The sequence below is a fragment of the Gekko japonicus genome, unplaced genomic scaffold (assembly GCF_001447785.1).
Source record: "Gekko japonicus isolate JY-2015 unplaced genomic scaffold, Gekko_japonicus_V1.1 scaffold452, whole genome shotgun sequence".
Lineage (NCBI taxonomy): Eukaryota > Metazoa > Chordata > Lepidosauria > Squamata > Gekkonidae > Gekko > Gekko japonicus.
This window is the reverse complement of record NW_015167545.1, coordinates 432,739-442,910: the sequence shown is the minus strand read 5'-3', so window position 1 is coordinate 442,910 and position 10,172 is coordinate 432,739. Positions and strand designations below refer to the sequence as shown.

At 48.5% G+C, this 10,172-nt stretch overlaps 1 protein-coding gene across 2 annotated transcripts in view; it reads left to right on the top strand.

Annotated features, from left to right (window-relative positions):
• The first annotated feature begins 379 nt into the window (after positions 1 to 379).
• Positions 380 to 10,172, top strand: part of RABGEF1 (RAB guanine nucleotide exchange factor (GEF) 1) — a 41,808-nt gene continuing 32,015 nt past the window's right edge. For both annotated transcript variants that reach the window (XM_015413638.1, XM_015413637.1), the window contains exon 1: positions 380 to 447. The gene's annotated coding sequence lies outside the window, so the exon portion shown is untranslated. The remainder of the gene's footprint in view (positions 448 to 10,172) is intronic.

The window sequence follows — 10,172 nt, the reverse complement described above, 5'->3', positions numbered from 1 at the left end:
GTGGAGCCCAAAGGGTCACACACTCGATGAAACTATCCCAACACTTCGGTACCCAATGGACTTTGAGTAGTAAAACACCCCCAGAGAAACACGGCGAGACGCTACAGAGCCACAGAGGGCTGGCAACGCTCTCCCGAATTTTTACTCCAGCCCCATTCGAATGTGGAAGCCTTCATTTTCTGTTGTTTCATCTTCTCCCCCCCCCTGCCATCTCGAAGGGAACCCGAAGTAGGGAGCTACGGAAGCCTCACGGATCTCTTTGCTCCAGGCACGGCTATATCCGTCCCTTTCCCCGAATGACGCCCGTTGCTTAGTTGACGGAAGTGACGCAAGCGCGCCGGTTGTCAGAAGTCGGACGCTCTGAGGGGGAAGTGAGACTGCGAGTGGAAGGAAAAGCAGAGGCGGCCTCCGGCCCGGAGACAGGGCGGCGGGACGGGGGCGACCCAGGTGAGGCTCTCAGGGAGATGTTCTTCCACACCAAACCGGTAGCTAGACGTTATGATAATTATCTCGTTTAACGCATTTTCTTCTTAGTTCATTTCTGTATTGTATGTTATTTGTCACTTCTGTTTTTAGATATTTTGTTTAGTAGTCGGTTGCTGCTCGTGTGACTCTTTCCTTGACGTGTTCGTGCGCTGCTGTCCTTTAAAATCGCGAGTGATATAAGAGCCATCTACAACACGTTACAGAAACACGTTTGTTTAGTTAACAGAATCATAGAGTTGGGAGGGATCTCCAGGGTCATCTAGTCCAACCCCCTGCACAATGCAGGAAAGTCACAAATACCTTTCTCCTCACCCCCAGTGGCCCCTGCTCCATGCCCAGAAAAGGGCAAAAAACCTCCAGGATCCCTGGCCAAACTGGCCTGGAGAAAAATTTCTTCCGGACCCCAAAGTGGTGATCACCATTTCCCTAGGTGTGTAAGAAAGGGCCACTAGAATACCCTGATTCCATAACCCCTCCCCAGCTCCAGACAGCTTGCAACCTCGTTCTCTTCTCAAACTGTCAAATCCGTTGCTCCGTCTGTGCAATACTATGTTATTGTTTTAATGTTAGTAGTGTTTTCTAGTGGTTCCTTGTATTTCTAAAATGCTTTTGATGTTTTCCATGCTTCTGTCATGTTATCTTGTAACTCTTACAACAGCCCTGCATGGGAAGGCAGTGTTATTCTCCCCTTATAGTCAATTGGAGGCTGATAGAGAGTGGCTTACCTAAGGGATAATTACATAGTAGAGTTGAGGTTTGAACCCGGCACCTCATTCTCTCAATTATTTTGTCATTATTATCATTATTTGCCTGCAGTGTTTGTCTTTTTCTGGCAAAAAGCTTTCTGATGTGTAGGAGCGCTCTAGGGTTGCTTGCAATATGTATTTACTAGGAAAAAGGCCCGTTGTGGAAATAAATACAATGGTCTCTAGAAAGAGGGTCTGGGCGGGTGCTCCGGCCTTGGACACTCAGTGTCAGTTTGCTGTGGCGACCTCAACAGGGTATAATGACACTGAGTCCACCATTTTCTCCAGAGGAACTGATCTCTGCTACCTAAAGAACAGTTGTAATTTTGAGTGATCTCCAGCCCTCACCTGGAGATTGGCAACGATGGTTCCCTAGAAGGGAATGGTTGGTTTGGAGGGTGGAATCTATGGTTTTGTACCTGTCCGAGGTCCCACGCCTCCTGAAACCTCACCCTCTCCAGGCTCCATCCCTCACATCTTCAGGAATTTCCCACCTGGAGTTGGCAACCCTATCTTCTTCCCAGCCAATCATCAACCTACCTTTATTTCTCCCTCACTCTTCAGCTTTCCACCCCCCCACACACCTGCAGCCTCTCCCGTGCTCTGAAGCCCCGACTGCTATGTCACATTGGCTGTCATATGGGGGCCACCTCAGCAGCATATAAGGATACAGAGCCCACCATTTTCCCCAGGGGAACTGATCTCTGCCATCTGGAAAGCAGTTGGAATTCTGAGTGATCTCCAGCCCTCACCTGGAGATTGGACACGTTTAGAACGTTAGAGGCAAAAGCCAATCAAGTCGCATATGCAAACGACCTCTGTGTTCCGCAGCAGAGGCCAGTGAGGCTGCATATGCAAATAACCTCTGTGTTCTGACTGACTATGGGGGCGGGGAAGGAACAGCAAAATGTTTAGAATGTTGGAGGCAGGACTCAGGCAAAGCAGCCAGTGGGTAGGGAGACCCTCTGATAGACAGATCAGAGAGTGAACTGATTTTGGAGCGTGTGGAATGTTCTAGAGAAGTGCCACTACCATTTGGCTTTTATTTATAAGGGAGATGATTTATTAAAACATTGTGTGTGTTAGGTGCTGTTATGTTGCTTCTGACTTACGGTGACCCAGTCAGTTAATGATCTCCAAAATGTCCTGTTGTGAACAGCTCTACTCAGGTCTTGCAAACTGTAGGCTGTCCAGGTTTCCTTTCTTATTTATTTATTTTGATTTCTTAACTGTGTGGGGCTCAGGGTGGTTTACAACAACATAAAATCCAATACAATTTTAAAACCAGTTAAAACTACAGAATTCAGTATTAATTCCTGAGTCAATCCGTCTTGTGTTGGGGCTTCCTTTTTTCCTGCTGCCTTCAATTTTTTCCTAGCGTCATTGTTTTTTCCAGTGACACCTCTGTTCTTACAATGTGACCAAAGTACAATATCTTTGAGATCCCACGAGGCTCCTTTCTGTTTTTGTTTCCTGTACCTGAATCTGTGCCTGTCTGAAAACGTTAAGATGCTTCAGGGATTTATTTATTTACTGTTTATTAAAACTTTATACTGTGCCTTTCCTTGTGGTTCAAGGCAGCCTATGATGATAGTTAAAACACAATTAAAACCAGGAGAAAAACCAGTCCCGAAATAGCTTCCTCCCTCTGCTCTTAAAAGATGCCTGTTTTTTTAAAAAGCCCCTTTTTTAACAGAGAAAAGCAACAACATTAATAATTTAAAAAAACACCCTACACTTAATCAAAGAAAACAGTGCCAAAAATAATTCAGCATCAGAGACTCTGCTACATGAGATGTTGTGCACCTGGCTGGTGATGCTAATGTTAGCTTTGTTTGTAATAAATGCAGGTTGGAGGCCCGTGAGGCTTAATGTTGATTTCGTTTAAAAGCCCATCAATATCTTCATCACACCTCTGGCCCATGGTGCATGCATGTGTGTGTGAGTGCAATGGGGAGAGGTGGTTCCCAGAGAGAACCCAGGTGTAAGGAGGGATATGGGATCAGGATTAGAACTCATCTCACTGCATAAGCAGTGGTGACTCCTGGTTTATAAAGATTTAAGAAGAAGAAGAAGAGATTGGATTTATACCCCGCCCTTCACGTGGAGTCTCAGAGCGGCTTACAAACTCCTTTCCCTTCCCCTCCCCACAACAGACACCCTGTGAGTTGAGTGGGGCTGAGAGAACTCTGACACAGACTGCTCTTTTTCAAGGACAGCTGTGCCAGAGCTTGTGACTGACCCAAGGTCACATCAGCAGGTGCAAGTGGAGGGGTGGGGAATAAAACCCGGTTCTCCCAGATTAGAGTCCGCGCACTTAACCACTACACCAAACTGGCGGTTTAAAGGGGTAGAGTTAGATAGAATTGTGAAGGAGTCATATATAGATTGCTGTTTGCAATGATGCTGAATGGAACTTTCAGGCTCAAAGGCAGTATATCTTTCAAAATGAACTGCTGCGCAGAACAGGGGAGTTCTTCAGCATGCCCTTCATGCTCAAGGACAATCTACCTCAATACCAGATGCTGGGGACAGACAACAGGGGAGTTGTTGCTGTCCTTGCCTTGGTTGTGGGCTTCCATTAGAGGCATCTGGTTGGCCCCAGCTTGGGTTGGGGAAACGATGCTGGGCTAGATGGCTCTTTGGCCTGATCCAGCAGTTCTCTTCCAGAATAGCTGGGGACCTTCTCTCCCCCGCCCCTTGCTGCACTTAATAAAATGACAGTTGTCATTCCAGACTTTGCAGAAATTAAAATGTGACTTCGCTCGTGCTGCAACCTTTCCTCCTTCATCCCTCGCACCCAAAAACTTGTGTTTGGGCAGTGAACTGTAATTATCTCCATATTTATAATTGGCTTATTTATTAGAATACTTGGGTGAAAGTTTAGTTGGGGGGGCAGTTGACAAGCACGGGATGATAAATTATGAAATTTTATGACTCTGGCATGTAACTATCATAGGGAAATAAAGAAACTGAAAATGTGAAAGGCAGAGTCTTTTCTCCCTGCTCCCCCCCCCCCCACTAGTGGCAACTTTTAATTTAAGTAATCAGGATGCTTCATGGATTATTTTATTTATTCGGAATGTTTCTGTGCTGCCTCTTCAGAGTCCTGCTCGAGGTGTCTCACAGCTAACAACACAGTATTAAAACACAAGGAGCATAAAAAGTATTAATAAAACAAAACCCTTTTCGTTCATTTAAAGTTTTGTTTGTTCCTCCGAGGAGCTCAGGGTCATGTGCATGGGAGGGGGTGGGGTTGATCTAGGCTTACAACAGCCCTGTGAGGTAGGTTGGAATGGTAGTTGATCAGTGGTCCAAGGCCATCCGGTGACAGTTGTAGCGTAGTAAGGATCTGAGCCCATCTCTTTGGTCCAAGTTCAACCCTTTATCCTCTTTGTTGTTTGGGTTCTGTATGGTTCTTTTGATGTGATTCATCTGCATAGGTGTGCCAGAATGGAACAAGCAAGCGAAGGTTGGTTTGGGTGACCTACTTAAAGGGCTGCACTTCTTCACTCTGGAGTAAATGGCTGACTTTAATTTAACTGGAAAGACACTGAACTGGAGGATAACGCTGCTCCCTTATTTCCACTTATTCCCTCCTGCTTATTGGAGGTTTATTCCCAGGACTTTCTGATTGGAGCGGAAGTGATCTGCTATCCAAGGGTTCAGCTACTGGAGGCTCAAGGGCCAGATCTGTCTTCTGTGGAGGATCATGTAGTTTCCTTAAATGTCAATGCAAAGGCAAGAGTGGTGCTTATAACCCCCCCCCCCTCTTGTTGCTGACTAGCAGATTATGCCATATGTTCTGCCTGCTGTTTGGAGAGTGATCCAGCCAAAATTTTGCCCAGGTTTCGATCTGCTGAGCTGGGCATTCTGTTTAGAATTATGCATGAGATTTGTTTGGGTTGTGCTTAAGCTGGCAAAGGTTGAAGCGGCTGCGTTCCTGCTTCAAAGAGGTGACATTGATATCCTGTTGCTTCCGAGTTTTGCAGAGCCTGTGCAGAAAGCACAAATCAAGTCACCTTACACTTTTCTCTTCCTTTAAAGGGAGTGGAGACTCCTTGCTTACCAGAGACATTCCTGGGCGGCTGTGTGCAAGGAAGCATGTGACTTTTCTCCTGGACCTGGGAGATGGTGGGGAAGGGCCTGCCTGCAGTGAGCCCTCCGCTGCCTCCTTGTCTGGAAGGACCGCCCGGTTCCCTTGTCACACAGGCCTGGTTTTTAATTGAGAAAAGGTGAGAGGGTTTTGTTTTCTAAAACTCATTGGGTGGCAGCTTCTCCTGAGCAAACAACGACTTGACATTTCACAGGCTCGGAAAAGATTATTTTCTTAGTCCGATGCTGTAATCCAGAGACGGGCGTATTACAGCCCAGGGGTCACGTCTAGCCATGGGAGCTTTTCATCTGGCCCTCAAAGGGCTTCATAACTTTCGACTAGCTGCCCAGTTAAAGAAAAACATGGGCCCTGCATGAGGGCCAAGTGCCCTCCAGAGCCACATCTGGGTCTTTACCTGCTGGTGAGGGCTCAGAACTGAGTGACCACTCTTCCTGTTTTACCAGAAATGGGAAGAACCCGTGTCCAACTCAGAGCCCTCAAAAGCAGGTGGGTGTGTGACCCTCAGGCTGAAAAATTTGCCTGCCCCTTTAACCATTTACACCAGACGAGCTGGTGGAAGTCCTTGCTCTCAGATATCTAGAACTTTCCTAACTAAAAATCCATTTGATCTTATTCAGATTGGCAAGTGTTCCTGTTTGGAAGGCTTGGGTGAATGAGTCACAAAACCATTGCTTTTATTCGAGAAGTAACTGAGGTAACTAAAGCTTCTCCACCCTTTTCTAACTTAGCTTGAACCCCAGGTAGGGAAGGTTTGTAGAAACTGTGCAGGTCTGGGATCTAGCGTGATTGTATGGAGCGGGGGTTCAGAAATTGCAAGGGATTGTGGGGGCAGGGAGAGAGATGCTGGCAGATGTTTAAATGCTTCTTTTGACATCTCCATCTTCTATGAAGAAGAAGAAGAGATTGTGTTTATTCCATGCCCTTCACTACCTGAAGGAGTCTCAGAGCGGTTTACAATCGCCTTTCCCTTCCTCTCCCCACAGCAGACACCCTGTGAGGTAGGTGGGGCTGAGAGAGCTCTTTCGAGGACTGCTTGTGAGAGAACAGCTCTGATAGAACTGTGACTGATCCAAGATCATCCAGCAGGTGCAAGTGGAGGAGTGGGGAATCAAACCCGGTTCTCCCAGATTAGAGTCCGTGCTCCTAACCACTACACCAAACTGGCTCTCTTTGCTGATGCCTGGGTCTGTATTTGGTGCAGCCAAATGAGAAGGCAGAGAGCTGGGTTGGTAGAACAAACTCCGCCACTTCAGGCTGCAGGTGAGGGATTCCACGATTCCTAGTTCCTCTACATCAGCGCGTTCCTGTAAGTGGAAAAGCAGCACAGAATGCAAAAGGTAGGGTAGAGCTTTTCGAAAGTGCTCATTGCATCTGACGGCCATGGAAGATCACTTGGTGGTCTTCAGGTCCAGTCACCCACTCTAGCCGAACCTGCCTCACAGGGTTGTTGTGAGGATAAAATGGAAAAGAGGAGCATGATGTAAGCTGGTTCTGGTTTCCACTGGAGACGAAGGTGGAGAAAAACTAAGCAAATAATTTTGGTTCCCCCATTCCCATCATGTGATTCAGCCACACATTTGCCACTCAGTGGGTTCCAGGTTTGGAAGGTCAACTTTTGAGCCAGTTCTGTTCACCCTATATTTGTGGGCGGGGAGCAGCTTTGCTTGGGATTGCCTACGGTGGACTGAACGGGGAATTGCGTGGCTCCCGTTTTTGCCTGCAGTAGGAGTTACTGGGCTTGTTCTTCTTGGTGGGCGTTCAGGGACATTTTCCACTTGAGGCTGGGGCCTTGCAAAGAGGAGCGACCTCTGTGGGTTTTCGCCCTTGAAACTGTGACTCTTCCTTTGAAGTGGGAGCTGATGGGGAACAGGCTGCTATAGCCCGAGCGGGTGGGCTTTTCAGTCCTGTTTTGGGAAGGCAGGGACAGGGCTCCCTCTAAGCTGCAGAGCCTTGTGAGCAAAAATTCAACTTTGTGAGCTCCTGGTTGTGAGTGGGCGATTTGGCTTCTGCATAAATCAGTTTGCTCCGGAGCCGTCCTGAGCTAAGACGAAAAGGTGTGAGCCGGAGGCTAAAAAACTGTGAGCTAGCTCACACTGACTCAGCTTAGAGGGACCACTGGGCAGGAATCCCTCTCTCCAGTGGTTGCAAGTAGTTTCCATTTTCTTTTTTGCTGCTTCATCCCAGAAAATCAAAGGTGCAACCTGACAACTAGCACCAATTCACATCTGCATCTCTACTCAGCTTTTCCACATAGGATGCTTACACGTGGGAAAGAATTCTGTAAAACTTGACAGCTGGCATGGCTTCATTTGGTCCGGATAGAAGGTATGGCGTGGCTGTTGTGTTTAGATTCGGCCCATCTGAATCATAGCTGGGAAACAACCAGTGTCCTGGCCCTTGCCTCCGGGCAAAATGCATCTGACTACTGCCTGCCGCACACATCTGCAAGAGGCTCCTACCCCTCCCGGCCCCTCCTTGCCCGCTTATTCATCTTGATGCTTTGAAGACCTCAGAGCTGGCTCTGCAGTCCTCTGTCAGGGTGTGGCGCGTGTGTGAGTTATCCAGCCCTTTACTAATCTCTTTGGGAGGAACTTTGGCTCCGTTGTGCAGAAGTGCCTGCCTTGCAATATCAGGAGGAGAGCCTCTGCGTCCTCTCCTGCGGTCTGGGAGGAGGTTACTGGCCGCAGGACTGACTCTGCCTTTCTCTCTCTTCCGCATACAGGTACTACTGTTATTAACTTCAGCTGACAGTCCTCCTCACCGAGCCTCGAGGCAGATTACCAAATACAGAAAGCTAATTCAATCAGACAGCAAAGACCTCCAAGTAAACAGTGGGAAGCAATGCAGATGATCAACTGAGGCAAGTAAAGTAGATGGGCCGGATCCAAGTAAACAATGGAAAACAATGCAGATGACAGACTGGGGCAGCAGATGAGCTGTCTGACTCATAAGGAAGAGGGGGGGGGCTACAAAGGCAGAGGGCATTGTAGTAAACTAGGAGGCGATACAGTCAGTAAACCGTTGCAACAGACTACATTGCCGTTCTTTATAGCTGCGACCTCCTGAGCCGTCCCGTCCTACTGCAGTTCTGATCCCTTTATAAAAATGCTTTCCCCGAAGCATTTCCGTTTTGCGCCTTCTGCAAAATGGCCGAAGCGTCGAGGCCACTAGCTGCAGCTTGGGCGGTTTCTGGCAATTTGGGGGTGGCACCTGGGGAGGGACTGCAGGGTCTGTGTACCACGGAGTCCATCCTCCAAAGCCGCCGTTTTTCTCCATGGGAACCGGTCTCTGTAGTAGGGGGAGTCAGTTTTAATTCTGGGAGAGCTCCACACGGAGGCTGGTGACACTACTCAGATGGGGTGTTCCGCAAGGTGGACGACTGCCTGCCACCAAGGCAGCCTGGCTTCTCTGTTGGGCAGTGGCTCTCCAGTGTCTCGGACGAAGAGATACCTTTCCCAGCTTTCTTAATCTTATTTTCTTAAGGTAGTTTTATCCTGCTTTTCTTCAAAGATCCAGTGGGATGAACAGCCTGTATGCTGTTGGGCATAACACTGTGAAATCCATAACCCTCCCCCTGCAATACAGGTTGCAGTCTTTTAACTGGAAATGCCAGGGGTCTATCCTGGAAAGTAGGTGCTCTTCCGCTGAGCTTTTGGGTCCTTCCAGACCTTGCCCTGACCTGGGTGGTCCAGGGTAGCCTGATCTCCTCCGATCTTGGACGCTAAGTAGGGTCGGCCTTGGTCAGTATTTGGATGGGAGAGCTCCAAGGAACAGGAGAAGAGACCGGATTTATACCCCACCCTTCACTACCAGTGTTCCCTCTAAGCTGAGTTAGTGTAAGCTAGCTCACAGTTTTTACCCTCCAGCTCACACATTTTTGTCTTCTTAGCTGAGGAAGGAGGGCTCCAGAGCAAACTAATTTATGCAGTAGCCCAGTCGCTCGCTCACAACTTTAATGCCAGCAGCTCACAAAGTAGAATTTTTGCTCACAGGACTCCACAGCTTAGAGGGAGCATTGTTCACTACCTGAAGGAATCTCAGAGCAGCTTGCAATCTCCCTTCTCCTCTCCCCACAACAGACACCCCGTGAGATAGGTGGGGCTGAGAGAGGTCTTTCAAGGACTGCTCTTGAGCGAACAGCTCTGAGAGAACTTGTGACTGACCCAAGGTCACGCCGGCAGCTGCATGTGGAGTAGGGGATCAAACCCAGTTCTCCCGGATTAGAGTCCGTGCTCCTAACCACTACACCAAACTGCCTCTCCAGGGTTGCAGTGCAGGGGGCTGGCAATGGGAAACCACCTCCGAGTGTCTGTTTGCTTTGAAAACCCTAAGGGGGTCACCACAAGTCAGCCGTCACTTGGTGGCCCCTTCCACCAGGTCTTGCCAGTTGTTCTCTGGCCTGATTGGAAATAAATTAATAATGCAAGACTAGAGACTCTGTGCTTAAGTGACTTACAGGGCTCTTTCTGTTCTGCTTTCTGTTCTGCTTTCTGTCGTCTCCCTCTGAGCCCAGAGAAGGGTGATCTTTCTGCCCTGCTTACAGAGATGGCCCTGGAGTGGAAAGGATTACGTCTAAGCCCTGTGCGAACGTTTTCTCCTTGGCTGTTTCCTTGCTGTGTTTGGTGCCTAGCCGATGCTGGGAGGCTGAATCTGCCAGGCTTCTTGCCAGGTGACCCAATTTCAAATCCCCACCCTGCCATAGCAGCTTGCTGGGTGACCTTGGGCCAGTCCCACACGCTCAGCCTAACCTGCCTCACAGGACTGATGTGAGGGTAAAATGGTGAACCGTGTAAGCCCCTGTGGGTCCCCCTTGGGTAAATACC